Source organism: Maniola hyperantus, chromosome 24, assembly GCF_902806685.2.
Source record: "Maniola hyperantus chromosome 24, iAphHyp1.2, whole genome shotgun sequence".
Lineage (NCBI taxonomy): Eukaryota > Metazoa > Arthropoda > Insecta > Lepidoptera > Nymphalidae > Maniola > Maniola hyperantus.
Window position 1 is genome coordinate 296,672 of NC_048559.1, and position 17,078 is coordinate 313,749.

The 17,078-nt window shown below is 37.9% G+C and overlaps 1 protein-coding gene across 1 annotated transcript in view; it reads left to right on the plus strand.

Moving 5' to 3' along the window:
• cpx (synaptic transmission protein complexin) overlaps positions 1-17,078 on the plus strand; it is a 271,344-nt gene that overhangs the window by 116,546 nt on the left and 137,720 nt on the right. The gene's annotated exons all lie outside the window — the stretch shown is intronic.

A 17,078-nucleotide genomic window follows, 5' to 3' on the forward strand; every position in this document is an offset into this window, starting at 1 on the left:
CTTAGGTAACTTTCGTACATGCAGGTTTTCCCACGATGTTACCCTTGTTTTGATAGAGAAAAATGGGGATGAAAGATACTGAAGGTTCTTCCAATTTTTCTCGTTGAATACTTATGTACCCGTAGTACAAGATTTTACGTCTCACCAAACCAAACCAAATTCGAGAGTCGAAATACTTCCGCGTTACAGTAAAATGGACCTAAACAGCCTTGAATTGAAGTCAAATATTCAATGCCACTGATTTTAATTTCGCAATGTTTCCGCTTGGAGCGCTGGCTGTAGAAGTGTAGACAAACTTGAGCTTTAAAACAAGGCATTTAAGATCCAGCTTACTGTAACGCGGAAGTATTTCGACTCTCGAATTTGGTTTGGTTTGGTGAGACGTAAAATCTTGTACTACGGGTACTGATATTACAATGGAATATATAATAAGTAGTACAATACAATATGTCTAAAATGAACGTAATTGTATTGTTCAGCACTTGGCCGAGCCACATTTGTTAAAAGTGTACTGATTATTTCACAATCATTGAAAATGTGAGAATGTGGGAGAGAGAAGGAACCTTAACTAATCACAGCGCCTTAAGGGCCCATCCGACCCATCCTTTAATTTAGAGACCCTGTAAGGACAGAGCGGCCCTAAAAACGGGGAATAAATAAACACTTTTACAAATCGAGCAATTAAGGGAAGACTCTCTCGAAAAACGTAAAAGAATTAGAAAAATTTGGGCAATCAGTGAAATAAATCTGGGCAAGGGTTGGGATCGTCACGTAAAGCTAATATTTTGTCTCGCTGCGTGACGGAAATTCAAAATTACGTGCACAATGAAAAATACTCGGAAAAATATTTGATATAACATTTTTCACAATTGAATCGTAATATCAAAAAGCCTGTCAAATCCGGGTTGGACTCGCAGTCGAACGATTCCCTATCAAAATTTTAAAAAAAACCTTTATTTCGACCATCACGATCATAATTGTGTAGTTGTAAATAACACACACCTTAAAAAACTAATGTAACTATTTACCTAATCCTAATACTATATTTATCTAAGACAGGCCTGATTAGTCAGCACGTAACGTAGTTAAATCATAAAATAAATAAATAAATAAAATAAGAGTAAAAAAATCTTTAAAAAAAACTCAATTTATTTTAGTCTGTCACCATAAAGAACCTCGTCATCAGTATGAAATTGTTCAGCAATTTCCATTACAGTCCTCTTGGCTTGCGGCCAGTAAAGGCCCGATAGCAGTCCTCTGTAGTGAAAAACTTTCTTCAGTAAAGTAGCGAATTACGAGCAAGTGGAATAAAAACAAAACAAATGTATCGTAACTCCACAGTTAGGAAACAAAGCCCTAGAACGACGCGGGCTCGATAGTCGATACCTTACAATGTTTCATTTCTATTGAGTCTATCTCCCCACAAAGAGCTTCACGCCGCTATCGTATCTACCGCCGCTAACAACTACAATACAACACTTATTCTAATCAACAGTTATACCTAAGTACTAAATTACACAGATTTTGTGATTAACGACACTTCTGAGGACTATTTTTATTCAAGAGAGAGATCTTATCCTACTAATAGCGTGGATGTTTGGATGTTTGTTACTCAATCACGCAAAAACGGCTGAACGGAATTGGATGAAATTTGAGATGGCATGGAGATAGATTACACCCTGGATTTAACACATAGGCTACTTTTAATCCCGGAAAATCAAAGTTTCCGCGGGATTTTGAAAAATGTAAATCCACGCGGACGAAGTCGCGGGCATCAGCTAGTATTTTTGTAATTTTTTATAGTATTTTACCTAGACTTCAAGGAAACATAATACTTATTATCAAAAATTGCGGACCGACAGGATTCGGACTCGCTCACGAAGGGTTCCGTACCATCGACAAGAATAGGTACTTTTTTATTTCTTGATGGCCATTTTGAAATTTGTATTAAAGTCCGACAAGGCTCTCTTGGCACTTGAATGACACTGACAGGGGGGCGCTGTTGGAGAACAAAGGCTTAGAATATTCAAACAAGAACAAAGGGGACACTTGACGGCAACGTTAGTTCCGATTTTCGCCACACGCCAAGATAGCCTTGTCGCACTGCATTTATTGTTATAGCGGCAATAGAAATACATATTATGTGAAAATTTCAACATTCTAATTATTACTGTTCATGTTATACAGCCCGCTGACAGACAGACGGACGGAGTGGAGGCTTATTAATAGTGTCCCATTGACACCCTTCGAGGCTTCGAGTACGGAACCCTAAAAATGTCATCCATTGCGATTTAATATAACAATTTGTCTTTACTCAAAGATACGTGCATTTATTGTTAGGTTTGAATTATTTCAGCCTCAGGTGTTCATCCAAGATATAAATTGGAGCGAACCAATCCAATCCATTTGTCCGCAGGTGTTAAACAAACTCCGAGAGACAAATTGTGGAATAATTTAGAAGCGCCTTGTTTTTGTGTCTTTTTATACCTCAATTCTTTAAGTAAATTTTCTTTTTTTTTAGGATTCCGTACAAGGAAACAAATCGTAATCATAAAAATAAAAAACACGACTGACCTTGACCTGCCAAAAACGAGCTAAAAAGTTTTAAAAAAACACTTGGTAAATCACATGCCGCCATATGGAATTTTTTCCAAAAAAAAAAAAATTATAGCCAGTGTCACTCGGGATGATGTAAGGGTTCTAACGATATCATTATCATTCATTAATTCATCCAAATTCAGGCATTTTGAACCTTAACTTTCAAAATGCCAGTATAGGTGGTAGAAACAAACTCACATAGGTATTATAATATGAACCCTGAAAACATAACACTTCTTTTTTTGGATAGTCGTGTAAAAAGTCTATCTGTCTGTCTGTCAAGACACCATTTCAAGCCAGTTAGTTATTATGAGGCTTATTATACAGGCTGTAACCAGAATACGAGCAGAAACTTAGTGTTATTGTTATACTACCTAAACACCAATAATAATAATTTGCCTCATTTTGTAGTTTCAGTGATTTAGTATTTTTCGACCCCGAAACGTGCTATACGTTGCAACGTGTAACGTATAACGTGCAAAACTCGGGTCAATGCCCCGCCTATAACGTAGCATTGACTCCGAATGGCCTACTTACGCAACGTTTGCTGACCTCTAACGCCAGTCAGATCTTTTATTTGCAATAGGTATATCGTGAACTTTGACAAAATATAGGAATTAAGATTTTTCGCGTTTTTTTGGTGTTATCATATTATTAGTACTCATGAGTGGATAATATCACCCGTCTTTATTTTTGCTAGCGTTCTCGTTACATCCTGTATAATTAATCTTCTTCCATTCCAATTTCGTGTTTTATTTTTAGAAAATAATTCGCAAAAGCAAATTCAACCCTAAATAAACTTATGTATTAAAAAGGCTTACAACTTCCAATATGACCTTTAAAACATTGTCTAATGCACGGAACAGAAAGAACAGTGGAAGTGCAATTCACCAAAATTACTATAGGAACCGCTGTCGCCAAACTCATACAAATATACCGATAGTCATATATTGCACTACAAAGAAACAAATCATTTGATTTGTCGTTTAAGTTTAGTCAAAACTAGCCTACGTCACAGATTTGGAAATAAACCCTGACGCTCTAGAAATAAGATTTATTTTGCTTTAGCGGAAGAACGTATTTACGAGCTATAGTCACACTCACGTCACACTAGATTCAATTGTCCAATTAATTCCGCTACTTGACCATAGATGGCGGTATTCTAAGTAGTAGCAATTATAAACTTAATTACTTTAAACATATGGTTGACATTTGCGTGATCGGTCGATTTTTTTTCCTCCTCAGTTAAGGCTGCACCACGTAGCTCAATGAATTACCTATCGATATCGATAGATACTCGTTATTTTGTTCATTCGCAAAAATAAAATTAAAAAAGGTAATTATAAAATTGAATAAAAGTGCTGGTATGTATGCATGCCTTTTACAAGTATGCACAATAAATACTGCAACGTATGAAAATAGATAAATTTTATTTATTGCCCTTGAAATAAAACATATTTGTTAAGAAACTGGCGTTTCGAAAGTCTTATTTTTAATTTTAATAAATGGTGTATGCGAACATTTATGTATATATTTTTCGACTATTGCCTTCATCAAATCGGTAACGTGATTAGACGCAGGAATCTCCGAATCACTTTGTCTTTTTGAAGAACCTGGAGTGACCACATTTATCATTTGTGGCTGAAACCAAAATTAAATTTTGAGAATAAATCCGTACTAATATTATAAATGCGAAAGTGTGTCTGTCTGTCTGTCTGTCTGTCTGCTAGCTTTTCACGGCTCAACCGATCAACCGTTTTTGATGAAATTTGGTACAGAGATAGCTTGCATCCCGGGAAAGGATATAGGAAGTTGAAAAGTTCCCACAGGATTTTTAAAAACCTAAATCCACGCGGACGAAGTCGCGGGCATCATCTAGTACCTATATAAAAATGAATAGGAGAAAAATTAATTAGTGTGTTTATGAATTAAATTTGATATTTAGTCAGTCAATCTTCATACAAAAATATAACTAAGAGGTGTGTTGTTTTGTATTATAATATCAAGTATTTTCAATACTTACTGAAAGTAATAAAATAAAACAAGGTTATTTGATTAAAAGACTTAACGATTTTCATTGATGGAAGCGCAGTAGGTTTCGTATATGTATATCCTTTATTTGATATTATAAAATCGACTTCTAAAAAAATGTTCAGAGCATATCATGCTTGATTTGGTTGGCATCTAATTAACTCTACCCGTTGCATCTATCCATTTCTCTTTGATGCTTGCATCTTTGGGAAACCTAAAAATATTTTAAATGAAGGTTAGAGGAACTACTGATGTCTATTTAGTGATCAATGCAACGTCTCACTCATTAATAAATTATAATTATTGCGTTACTATTTATTTATATCCTTGTATCGATATCAATCGATAAATTCAATATTCTACTTGGCCACATCACTATTTGAGTAGCGAACACGGAGCGAAGTACTTTCGGAATAGAATCAATCCAAAATAAACTTTATCTTAATTGTTTAAGGTTGATTTTGACTAACCGTTCTATTAAATATTAGTAAATTGAAATAAATTAAGATTTTATAGAAAACAATGAAAATCGTACTTACCGATGATACGAAACACCTCCATTTTTAAGATTTTTTTCTCCTACTATCATTTTTACACTCCAAAACGGAACAGTAACATTGCTAGGGCAATATGAATTTGTCGCGAGACTACCAACTCCACGCGATGTTAGAACGCGACTGGGATCAGTTTTACGTAACTACGCTTAATTGTGGCACGCGTGCCACGCCTACTTAGCACTTCCACTGTTTTTTCTGTTCCGTGGTCTAATGCCTATAAAGGCCATGAATTCTGTATCCACCATATTGGAACATGAATACAAACAAAAATCAACTCAAATACTTACGTAATAGAGTATACAAACATTTACCTATACGTAACACAATACAAATTCGACAACAACATATCCGAACTGGCGTAAGTGAAACGACTTTTCATCATGTAAAATTCAATCTTAAACCTAGAGTTTATAGAGTTTGAACTCGACCCGGTCGTTGTTTCAGTTTTCAGTTCTAAGGCTTTATTTTTACGCGGAGTGAATTTTAAATGCCACTTTCTAAGCTCATTTTTGGATCTTGTGTTCATTTAGGTATTTAAATAGAATTTATTTCTATTTGTTTTCTTTTTACTCGAGTATAGTCTACCTACTTACAGCAAAAGAAAATAGAGGAAAATCCATAACATTTTCGCAAACGTTATCATCTTTTTGGATTCATGACCGATATTATATAGATGCGAAAGTGTTTGTTTATTGATTTAATGGTTTGTCCTTCAATCACGTCGTAACGGAGCAACGGATCGACGTGATTTTTGCATCGATATAGTTAATTTTTCTATAGTTATTATAGAAAGTGGCATAGGCTACTTTAATATTTTATATTTGTTAGGTCGAGATGGCAATCGGGGAGGGAACGCCCCGCACACCTGTACAGCCTCCGCGCTAAACCGGTGCGGGCGAGTGCGGATGACGTGCGGATGTCCACCTTTTTCACCTGTCCAAAATGCAATTAAAAAAGGAAATAATTAAACTGCATCGGAAAAATAATAATATTATGTAACTGATAATAATTATACTAGTATCTATAATCTATATATATAAAAGGAAAAGGTGACTGACTGACTGACTGACTGACTGACTGACTGACTGACTGACTGACTGACTGATCTATCAACGCACAGCTCAAACTACTGGACGGATCGGGCTGAAATTTGGCATGCAGATAGCTATTATGACGTAGGCATCCGCTAAGAAAGTATTTTTGAAAATTCAACTCCTAAGGGGGTGAAATAGGGATTTGAAATTTTGTAGTCCACGCGGACGAAGTCGCGAGCATAAGCTAGTAGTACATAAATCCGCATAATATCATAACCCACAAGCACGCACTCACGTATACTCTCTCTCCCACACATAGACATACACCCACACACACACAGACACACATACACTCACACATACACACACACATACATATGTTGTATAGGTATTTTTACTAGTTAATTGACTTTTATATTTTCATATTATTATATTATTGTAAAGCTTGTTTAAATTATCAAACGTACTGTTATAAATTTATATTTAATATCTATTTAAGTAATCTGTAAAAAATTGTTATCCTATTTGGCCTTATTTTCAGTCTGTTATTATGTAAAATTATATTGTATATATCGCTGTTGATTGCAAAAAACAAATAAAATAAAATAAAATAAAAAAATGTGCGGGGCGTCCGCCCGCCTCATACCCCGATTGCCATCTCAATCTGTAACTAGATTGACTAGTCAGATTAGGTAGGTAGTACTCAGTAAACTTTGTCCTTTTAGATCTGTGACATGTAACTGTACCCGTAGTACAAGATTTTACGTCTCACCAAACCAAACCAAATTCGAGAGTCGAAATACTTCCGCGTTACAGTAAACTGGATCTTAACTGCCTTGTTTTAAAGCTCAAGTTTGTCTACACTTCTACAGCGAGCGCTCCAAGCGGAAACATTGCGAAATTAAAAACAGTGGCATTGAATATTTGACTTCAATTCAAGGCTGTTTAGGTCAATTTTACTTTAACGCGGAAGTATTTCGACTCTCGAATTTGGTTTGGTTTGGTGAGACGTAAAATCTTGTACTACGGGTACTGCAGTATTTTGGAGTCGCACAAATGTTACGTAATTGGCAACCCCGGGGTATGAGCTCGTTGCGGCAGACATACGACCTCTTACTGCACCCCCGGGACAACCGCCCGGGGACGATCCGAGGTCGAGCTATTTTGGTTACGCTCCTAATCCGGATTTGAAACCGAGTATTACCTCTATAACATTACTAATATGTATTAGGTTCTTTTTTTTTTTTTTTAATACAATAAAACTTAAAGCTAGCCTTATCTAATTACTATATAAATCATGACCGCGTGGAATGGTGCCAAGAATACTGGCTGCATTTCCGCGCTGGACAGCCAGGCTGATCCGTTGCGCAAAAAATGAGCCAGCCCTTCTGTCACCAGATGAGGCTATTAATCGCGGTGAAATGTCTCGTAAAAAATTATGTCTGTATTAGGTTCAGATAATATTGAGTATATTCTATTGAACTGATTGACTGACTGACTGATCTATCAACGCACAGCTCAAACTACTGGACGGATCGAGCTGAAATTTGGCATGAAAATAGCTATTATGACGTAGGCATCCACTCAGAAAGGATTTTTTGAAAATTCAACCCCTAAGGGGGTGAAATAGAGGTTTGAAATTTGTGTAGTCCACGCGGACGAAGTCGCGGGCATATTGTTTTGAATATGACGATATTATTGTTTAAAATGTCCCGCGCGAAGCCGGGGCGGGTCGCTAGTAGTGTTATATAGCGGTGACAGTCTGGTAGTTCACACTACCATCGCTACTTTTGCCGATGATACTGCTATCATAGCTGTGGGTAATACTCACCAGGAGGCATCGGGAAAAGTTCAAATAGCTCTAAATGAACTACATAAATGGACGAAAAAATGGAGAATAAGACTTAACGATTCCAAGTCTGCCCATATTGATTTTACTAATAAAATACCAAAATATTATCCCATTTATATTGACCAACAAAAGATACCCTATGCTAACACGGCAAAATATCTTGGAATGACTCTTGACAGTAAGCTACGCTGGAAAGCACATGTCAAGAAGAAAAAAGAAGAGCTAGAGTTACGGTACAAAAAATTGTACTGGCTCATAGGCAGAAACTCATCACTGTCAACTAAAAATAAGATACTATTATACAAACAAGTCCTAATGCCAGTGTGGACTTATGGTATCCAGTTGTGGGGCTGTACCAGAAAGACCAATTTACTAATAATTCAGCGATTCCAAAATAAAGTGCTTAGGGGTATCGTCAATGCACCCTGGTACGTCAGGAATGTAGACATTCATCGCGATCTCCAAATGGGCTTCGTGGACACAGCTATTAGCAAACACGCTAAATCCCACGAACGTAGGCTCCATGAACATGTTAACGTCGAGGCTATCCAGCTCCTCGACAACACAGACCTAATACGTAGACTTAAGAGAACTAAGCCTTTTGAGCTAGTGTAGTTATAGTGAAAGTGTAATGCTAGTGCAAATCAAAGATCACACGAACAAAGTGAAAGCATAGTGCTAGTGCAATTTAAAGAACACAAGAACAAAGTGTCTTCCAATAAGGTATCTTAACTATAAACTAAGCTAAGTCAATGGACAGATTCTTAGGTATAAGTACGTTTATAAGTTTAGGTTAATATAATATTGCTTATTAGCCTCTTTCATAGGCTAGATTGTAATGGTAGTAAAGTACTGGTGACAGTGCTTTACGACAAAAAAAAAAAAAAAAAAAAGTCTGGTAGTTAAGACGTCGGCCTCTTATTCGTGGAGTTTTGGGTTCGATCCCGGGTACGCACCTCTAACTTTTCGAAGTTAGCTTAAATACCTATCACTCTTCTATCTTTTAACGGTGAGGCGTGGACGGTGTAGAGACAATTTAGAAATAACAAAATCATAAACTGCCCATGCCGGCCGTCGAACCCGGGACTTCCGACTAATAAGACCACAGCGCTCACCACTGCGCCAGGAAGGTCGTCATTTAATGTCGCAATTTAAATTTTTTAATTAAAAATTCAGGTTATGTTAATGTCGCGCTCTTTCGCAGCATCGTTGACAGCAAATTTTTTAATTAAAAACGCAGCTAAGCCTTAACATTTTTAAATCTTTTAAATATAAGTATAAAAGGAAAAGTTGACTGACTGACTGACTGATCTATCAACGCACAGCTCAAACTACTGGACGGATCGGGCTGAAATTTGGCATACCTATAGATAGCTATTATAACGTAGGCATCCGCTAAGAAAGGATTTTTTAAAATTCAACCCCTAAGAAATGAAATAGGGGTTTGACATTTGTATAGTCTACGCGGAAAGTCGCGAGCTTAAGCTATTCTTCTATACAATCCAGAGTCCAGACTAACACAACATAAGAGGCAAAAGGTTACCTAGACTTTTTTGTAACTAAGTAGCCTAGAAATCAACCCTTATTTCTCCGACGAGTTCATTCGGAAAGACTATTCAAACAATCTACACTGTAACATGTTGAACGGAAACCTTCAGTGGAAGTCTGAACGCGGAGATATTTACTCAGCCCAAGATTGCAGCATCCGACAATCTCACTGGAGAGCTTTTCAATGAACCTATTCCAAAATAAAACATCTTTCGAACAGGGTTGCTACGCAGATTATTATTATCAAATTATATTACGAGTATGACTAGAGGATGCCCGCGACTTCAATCGTGTAATTTTTGGGTTTTAAAAAAATCCGTGAGAACTCTGTGATTGTCCGGGATAAAAAGTAGAATGTGTCCGTCTCCAGGATGAAAGCTAACTCTGTACCAAATACTTAGATGATGGTCACGACTTCGAGCACGTGGATTTCCCAAAAGTCGTATGGGAACTCTTTCATTTTCCCCGCAACTTCGTCCGCGTGGACTACACAAATTTCAAACCTATTACACTCTTAGAGGTTGAATTTTCAAAAACCTTTCTCATCAGTCGTCTCCGTCATAATAGCTGCCACATTTCAACCCAATTCACCAGTAGTTTGCGTCGATAGATCAACCGGCTTTTCCTTATACCTATATGAATTCTTTCTATCCTAGATAGAAAGAATTATCAAACGTACTGTTATAAATTTATAATTAATATCTATTTAAGTAATCTGTAAAAAATTGTAATCCTATTTGGCCTTATTTTCAGTCTGTTATTATGTAAAATTATATTGTATATATCGCTGTTGATTGCAAAAAACGAATAAAATAAAATAAAATAAAATAAAAATAGATGTAGGGATAATCTAAAGAAGGTAGGGAGTTATGCCTGTCCAGTATTCATAAACTAGATCTTTAGGTATAGTTCTTGCAACTCACTCAATTTGAAAGTTGGCAACCCTGTCCAAACATCTGATTTAAGTATTGACTTTAAAGTTGAAAATCGCGTAGAACACGCTGACTAGGTCACTTGAATTAGTACTTTATTGCAACGTGTCAAGATGCAATTCCCAATGCAGGGATACTGAATCAATTTAATGCAAGATCGCATTGTGTGCAGATAGACTTGAATTTTTATCGCCTTGTCAGACTTTGGTTAAGTAATGTTTAAGTTTGAAGATTTTTCAGTCTAGATCAGCAGCTCGATTGCGGGAAAACCGCATCTATCATTATCACGATCGCAATCGTTGTGATTGGCTGAATTTAAGGTATTCTCGTTGCAACAACACATTGTAGCCAATAGTGAGCGAGCGTCAACCAATCAGAAGTGTTAAAGATCGTGACATTGTAGCTATCATTCTACCGCAATGGAACCACTGTTGTTTTGATAGATTTTTAGGCGTGTTTCGTATAACTATATTTTCCCCGCTTCCTGCCAACTAGTGTTAGCAATAGCTAGGTATGACAAAGATAATGTCTACCATGTGTCTACCCCTCTTCACCGACCTGTTAAGACTTTCAAAACGACTAGGTACCTAATTTTTTTTTTTGAAAATTCAATCCCTAAAGGGGTAACACAGGCGTTAGTTTATGTAATCCACGCGGACGAAATCGCGGCCATAAGCTAGTCATACTTTAAATTTTTATAGAGTAAAACTAAAAACTTGGAAGACGAGTACTATTTGGGCTACTACTACCTACTACACTTTTTTTTTTTTTAATGAATATTATCCATATTAAATGACTAATATTCCCCTTTCCTCTCCAATTAAGCGTCAGGCTTGTGCTAGGAGTAGGTACGACAATAGTGCAACGGGCGGGGTTTGAACCGTCGACCTTTCGGTTTTCAGTCCTATACCGATTGAGCTATTGAGGCTCGTGAGCCTCAATAGCTCAATCGGTATAGGATTACTACCGAAATCGAACACTATTAGTAGGTACAACAGAGGCAATTGCTTGATGTCTCAAGGGGTTTGAAGTCATAGATAGACAGACAAACGGACATCAAAGTGATATAATAAGGATTCAGTTTTTTATCTTGAGGCACGGAACCCTAAAAATAAAAATAAACCATTATGCCCTCCAAGTCAGAACAAAGATGTTCATAATAATATAATCAGCGCGCTCCAGGCGTCAGTTTAATTGCGCCTTCAAATTAATGAGGAACCCTAATTGAGTGGGATAATTACACCGCTGCAACTGTTCCGCAGCTCTACTAAATATGCTGCCCGCACTAACTTTGCTTGAGAGCAATTTCTAAAAATCCTTTCTTTGTAGAGAAAACTATATAGGTAGATTTATCTCAAGTTTCTAGACACCAGCACTTTAATCGGCTTGTACTTAGTCGGTAAATACGCGACAGATTAAAATGGCAATCGGGGAGGAAAGCCCCGCACACCCGCACAGCTCTCGCACTAACCCAGTGCGGGTGAGCGCGGGTGACGTGCGGGTGTGCGGGACGTCCCCCGCCTCATACCCCGATTCCGTATTCAAAGGGTCCCACTTTTACTAAGCCCTATTACTAAGCCTCCGCTGTCCGTGTGTCTGTCTGTCTTACAGCGGGCTGTATCTCATGAACCGTAATAGGTAGAGAGTTGAAATTTTCATATAGTGTTTATTTATTTCTATAGTGCCGCTAAAACTAACTAAAAATAACAAAAATTCAAAATGGCTGTCATGCAAATAAAATAAATAAAAAAGTGTTATTTCTTGTACGATGGTACGGACGAGAACCCTTCGTGCGCGAGTCCGGCTCGCGCTTGACTGATTTTTAAGGATGATTATCGTCAAGCGCAAGCCTATCTTGTAGTAAAAAAACCGGCCAAGTGCGAGTCTCGATAGATCAAAAACTATTATGCATAAAAATCTGTTTTAGAATGTACAGGTGAATTCCTTTCATATGATATCCCACTTGGTATAGTTATCTTACGTTGAAAGTTGAAAATACTAATTATTTTTCATGAACATATATTTTTTTAATGATATAACTACAAATTCACGGTTTTTAGATTTTTCCCCTTATGTGTGCTATAAGACCTACCTACCTACCTTTCATGTAGGTCAACGGGAAGTACCCTGTAGGTTTCTTGACAAACAGACAGACAGACAACAAAGTGACCCTATAGAAGGGTTCCTTTCTTCCTCTTGAGGTACGAAACCCTAAAAACTAGGCTTTCAGTATATCTGCTAGAAGATAGCTCCATACATTATACATGAACTAATTGTTCACTCTACAACTATACACGTCGCATCATCGATCATAGAGCAGCTTGTAATTAATCTGTCACGTCTGTCACATAACAATACCTAGTGACTGATGAGACGTGATTTATGACGTCATTGCACTCTGTATCTAGCTTCAGGCGTGATTTACTTGCGAGAACGTATGCCTTCATCCTGCCATTAGGTGGCCTGTCCACTGCCCATTGCCACGTCAGCTTCGCGACCCTCTGAGCTATGTGTCACTCTGTACCCGTAGTACAAGATTTTACGTCTCACCAAACCAAACCAAATTCGAGAGTCGAAATAGTTCCGCGTTACAGTAAACTGGATCTTAAATGCCTTGTTTTAAAGCTCAAGTTTGTCTACACTTCTACAGCCAGCGCTCCAAGCGGAAACATTGCGAAATTAAAATCAGTGGCATTGAATATTTGACTTCAATTCAAGGCTGTTTAGGTCCATTTTACTGTAACGCGGAAGTATTTCGACTCTCGAATTTGGTTTCGTTTGGTGAGACGTAAAATCTTGTATTACGGGTACTGGTTCTCCTACGGATCTCCTCGTTTCTGATTTGATCACGTAGCTCTCTCCATCGCCCGCTGGGTCTAAGCTTTATTGAGATACAGAGGCCCAAAGTTAGCGACTGTCTTGGACTATTGTCTATTTTGATTATTATTATAATATTGCAATGGAATTCCGGTATATCCCTAAGATTTGAAGATCATAGGAAACAAGGGTTCAAGTAAACCCTTGCAATAATATAGTACAGTTAAAGGCTTCGCACCCTAATCTCAAACTTAGCGTTAAAGCCTCACCGGTAGGGCAGAGGGCAGAGGGCTCTATGTGGCTACTCATTAACTAAACGTCACGGAGGGTCGTGCGTGATGTAGCAGATTGGGGTACCAGGTACAAACTGTCTTTTTGTTTACAAATACTAATATTATAAATGAGAAAGTGTGTCTGTCTGACTGTCTGTCTGCTAGCCTTTCACGGACCATCCGGTCAACCGATTTTGACAAAATTTGATACAGGGACAGCTTGCATCCCGCGGAAGGACATAGGCTACTTTTTATCCCAGAAAATCAAAGAGTTCCACGGGATTTTTAAAAACCTAATTCCTCGCGGATGAAGTTGCGGGCATCATCTAGTTTATAATAACCCTATACTCGCTCGTATAGCGCTCTCTCTGTCATGTAATCCCATACAAATGATAGAGACAAAAATCTCAGTGGCCGCTAACCAGTTTGAGCCACCAACCAATCATACCCGACCAACTGACTGACTGGGTGGGCGACCGACTTTGGAGGTCCGAATTCAGACTTTTTGTTTCTTTCGTACCTTGGAGAACATGCCATCGACAGTTATCAGTAGTGTTACTGACTTACTGATTTAGTGAAGAAGATTTGTCCTGATTAAATGATCTATCAACGCACAGCCACCGCTGGGGGTGGCTAGGGTTATATATATAATATATATATATATATATATATATAACTAGAACTTTTGACAGTAGTTTCGTTTCATAACGTAGGCTGCGCCCACTAAGAAAGGAATTCAGAAAATTTCACTCCTAAGTAGGGGATGTACCTAAGTTAATTTTGTTGGGTTCTTCAAGAAATAAAACCGGCCAAGTGCGAGTCTGGCTCGCGCAACGAGGGTTCCGTACTACAGGCTTACCGTTTAAGCAAAGTTGAAAATACTAATATTTGTTCACTAACACATTTTTTTTTTGTAATATAGGCACAAATTCACGGTTTTCGGATTTCTCCCCTTATGTATGTTATAAGACCTACCTATATACCTACCAGATTTCATGATTAACAGGTCAACAGTAAGTGCCCTATGGTTTGCCTTTCCTTGACAGATACGATAGACAAAGAAGTGAACCCTATAAGTGTTCCTTTCTTGCTTTTGAGGTACGGAACCCTAAACAAAAAGGACACACGAAATGACAAAGTAGGTATATAATGAGAGGTTTAGCCTTATCTCAAACGTGGCGTTTATCCTCCTCGAGCGACACACATGTGGGTTCTGTGGGGTACTCATTAACTAAACGTCACGGAGGGTCGTGCGTGATGTAGCAGATTGGGCTAGCAGGTACTAATTGTCTTTTTGTTACCTCATACCTATGTTATTTGACCCTTCAATGGACCTTTTTCTATCAACCGGCAGGGTTCTATGTTCTCATTTATCCGTAGGTCGATTTCGTAAAACCTGCATCAAACATTATCACAATCTCAATTGTTGCGATTGGCTGAAGTGCGATTGTTGTTGCAACAAAGCATTGTAGCCAATAGTGAGTGAGCGTCAACCAATCAGACGTGATGGCGATCGTGACATTGTAGCTGTCATTCTACCGCAATCGAGCAACTGTAGGGCGATTGTCTAAAACCTGCATCAATCATTATTACAATCTCAATTGTTCTGATTGGCTGAATTTGTGCGATTCTTGTTGCAGCAATGCATTGTTGGAGAGAATGCAGGGCGTTGTCTGTTAGGGCGAACATGATCGTCAGCAGGTTTGTTCGTTGTTCTGTAGCCGTCAAAATCACTCTTTTCAGAGCATATTGCACCTCCTTCTACACGAGCAGCCTGTGGATCGATTACACGTAAAAGCAGTACAATGCCCTGCGTGTACAATATAATAATGCATTCAGGATGCTGATGGGGCTGCCCAGATTCTGCAGCGCGTCAGGGATGTTCGCCGAGGCGCATGTAGACTGTTTTTATACTACTATGCGGGCGCGGCGCACATCCCTGTTGCGTAGAGTCCGGTGCAGCCCCAACGGCCTCCTGAAGGTATTTCCTGACAGGATCGACTGCCAGTACTTGAATCACTGTTGTATGATTCACGTGCTGGCAAATCGATCCTGTCCTAATTTAAATAGTTATAGATTTTTTACTAACAAATAGGTTTAAGTTTCGTGTAATTACTAACACTAATATTAATAATTACTAACAATTAGGTTTAAGTTTCGTGTAATTACTAACACCAATATGATCCTTGTTGGTCGAAATAAAAACATTTTATTTTATTTATTATTTTATTTATTGTGGCCCATCGTGAGCGAGCATTAACCAATCAGAGATGATTGCGATCGTGACATTGTAGCTGTCAAACAACCACGGAACTTTTCATCAAACGTCAAAACGCGCGCTTAGTATGCGAAATTCTGTGAAATACCGATGGGTATGTCACAATCATTTGACGTGCTTTTTTTAGTTTAATCGATAATTTAAAAAGACTAACTGATCTATCAACGCACAGCTCAAACTACTGGACGGATCGGGCTGGGCCTGGCACGCAGATAGCTATTATGACGTAGACATCCGCTAAGAAAGGATTGTTGAATATACCCCCTTAAGGGGGTCAAATAGGGGTTTGAAATTTGTGTAGTCCACTCGGACTAATTTAAGAGCATAAGCTAGTTATTATCTAAAATCATATAATAATGGCATCGCGTGTAAATTTTACCTCGAAAACTAAAATAAACCCAAATGCAGCTCTGCCCGGCTTAAGTTAAATAGCACGTGAGATTGTGTCATATCATGACATGACATAGTGCTGCTGGCGGCAGCCGGACCGAATTATTATTTTGCCTCCAAAAATATGCTACTGAAATATTAATGCAGATTTAAATTTATAAAGCGGTAAAAATGTAAACATTTTGATATTTTTGGTCGCAAACTTTTGCTTATCTAAAGTACCTACAATTTATACAAAAATTCTTCTACAAAACTGCATAGTTTTTGAGTTATGGCCAATACATAAAACGAAAAAGGTGACTGACTAACTGACTGATCTATCAACGCACAGCTCAAACTAATGGACGGATCGGGCTGAAATTTCGCATGCAGCCTAGCTATTATGATGTAAACATTCGCTAAGAAAGGATTTTTGGAAAGTCAACCCCTAAGGGAGTAAAATAGGGGTTTGAAATTTGTGTAGTCTACGCGGACGAAGTCGCGGGCATAAGCTAGTAGCCAATAAAAGGGTTATTCAAGTAAAAATCGGTCAAGTGTGAGTCAAACTCTCACATGAAAGATTGACTTTTTAATTTTTTTTTAATTTTTATGGCTGCCATATTTTTGTTGTTACAGCGGCAATATAAATACACATTCTGTGAACATTTTAAGTCTCTACCTATTACGGTTCACGAGATCTTAGTAGCAGGATCCTATTGGCACCCTTCGGGTTTAGAACCTTAAAAAAGAATGCTACGTAGGTCAAACAAAAGCTAATTCAAAACTTTGG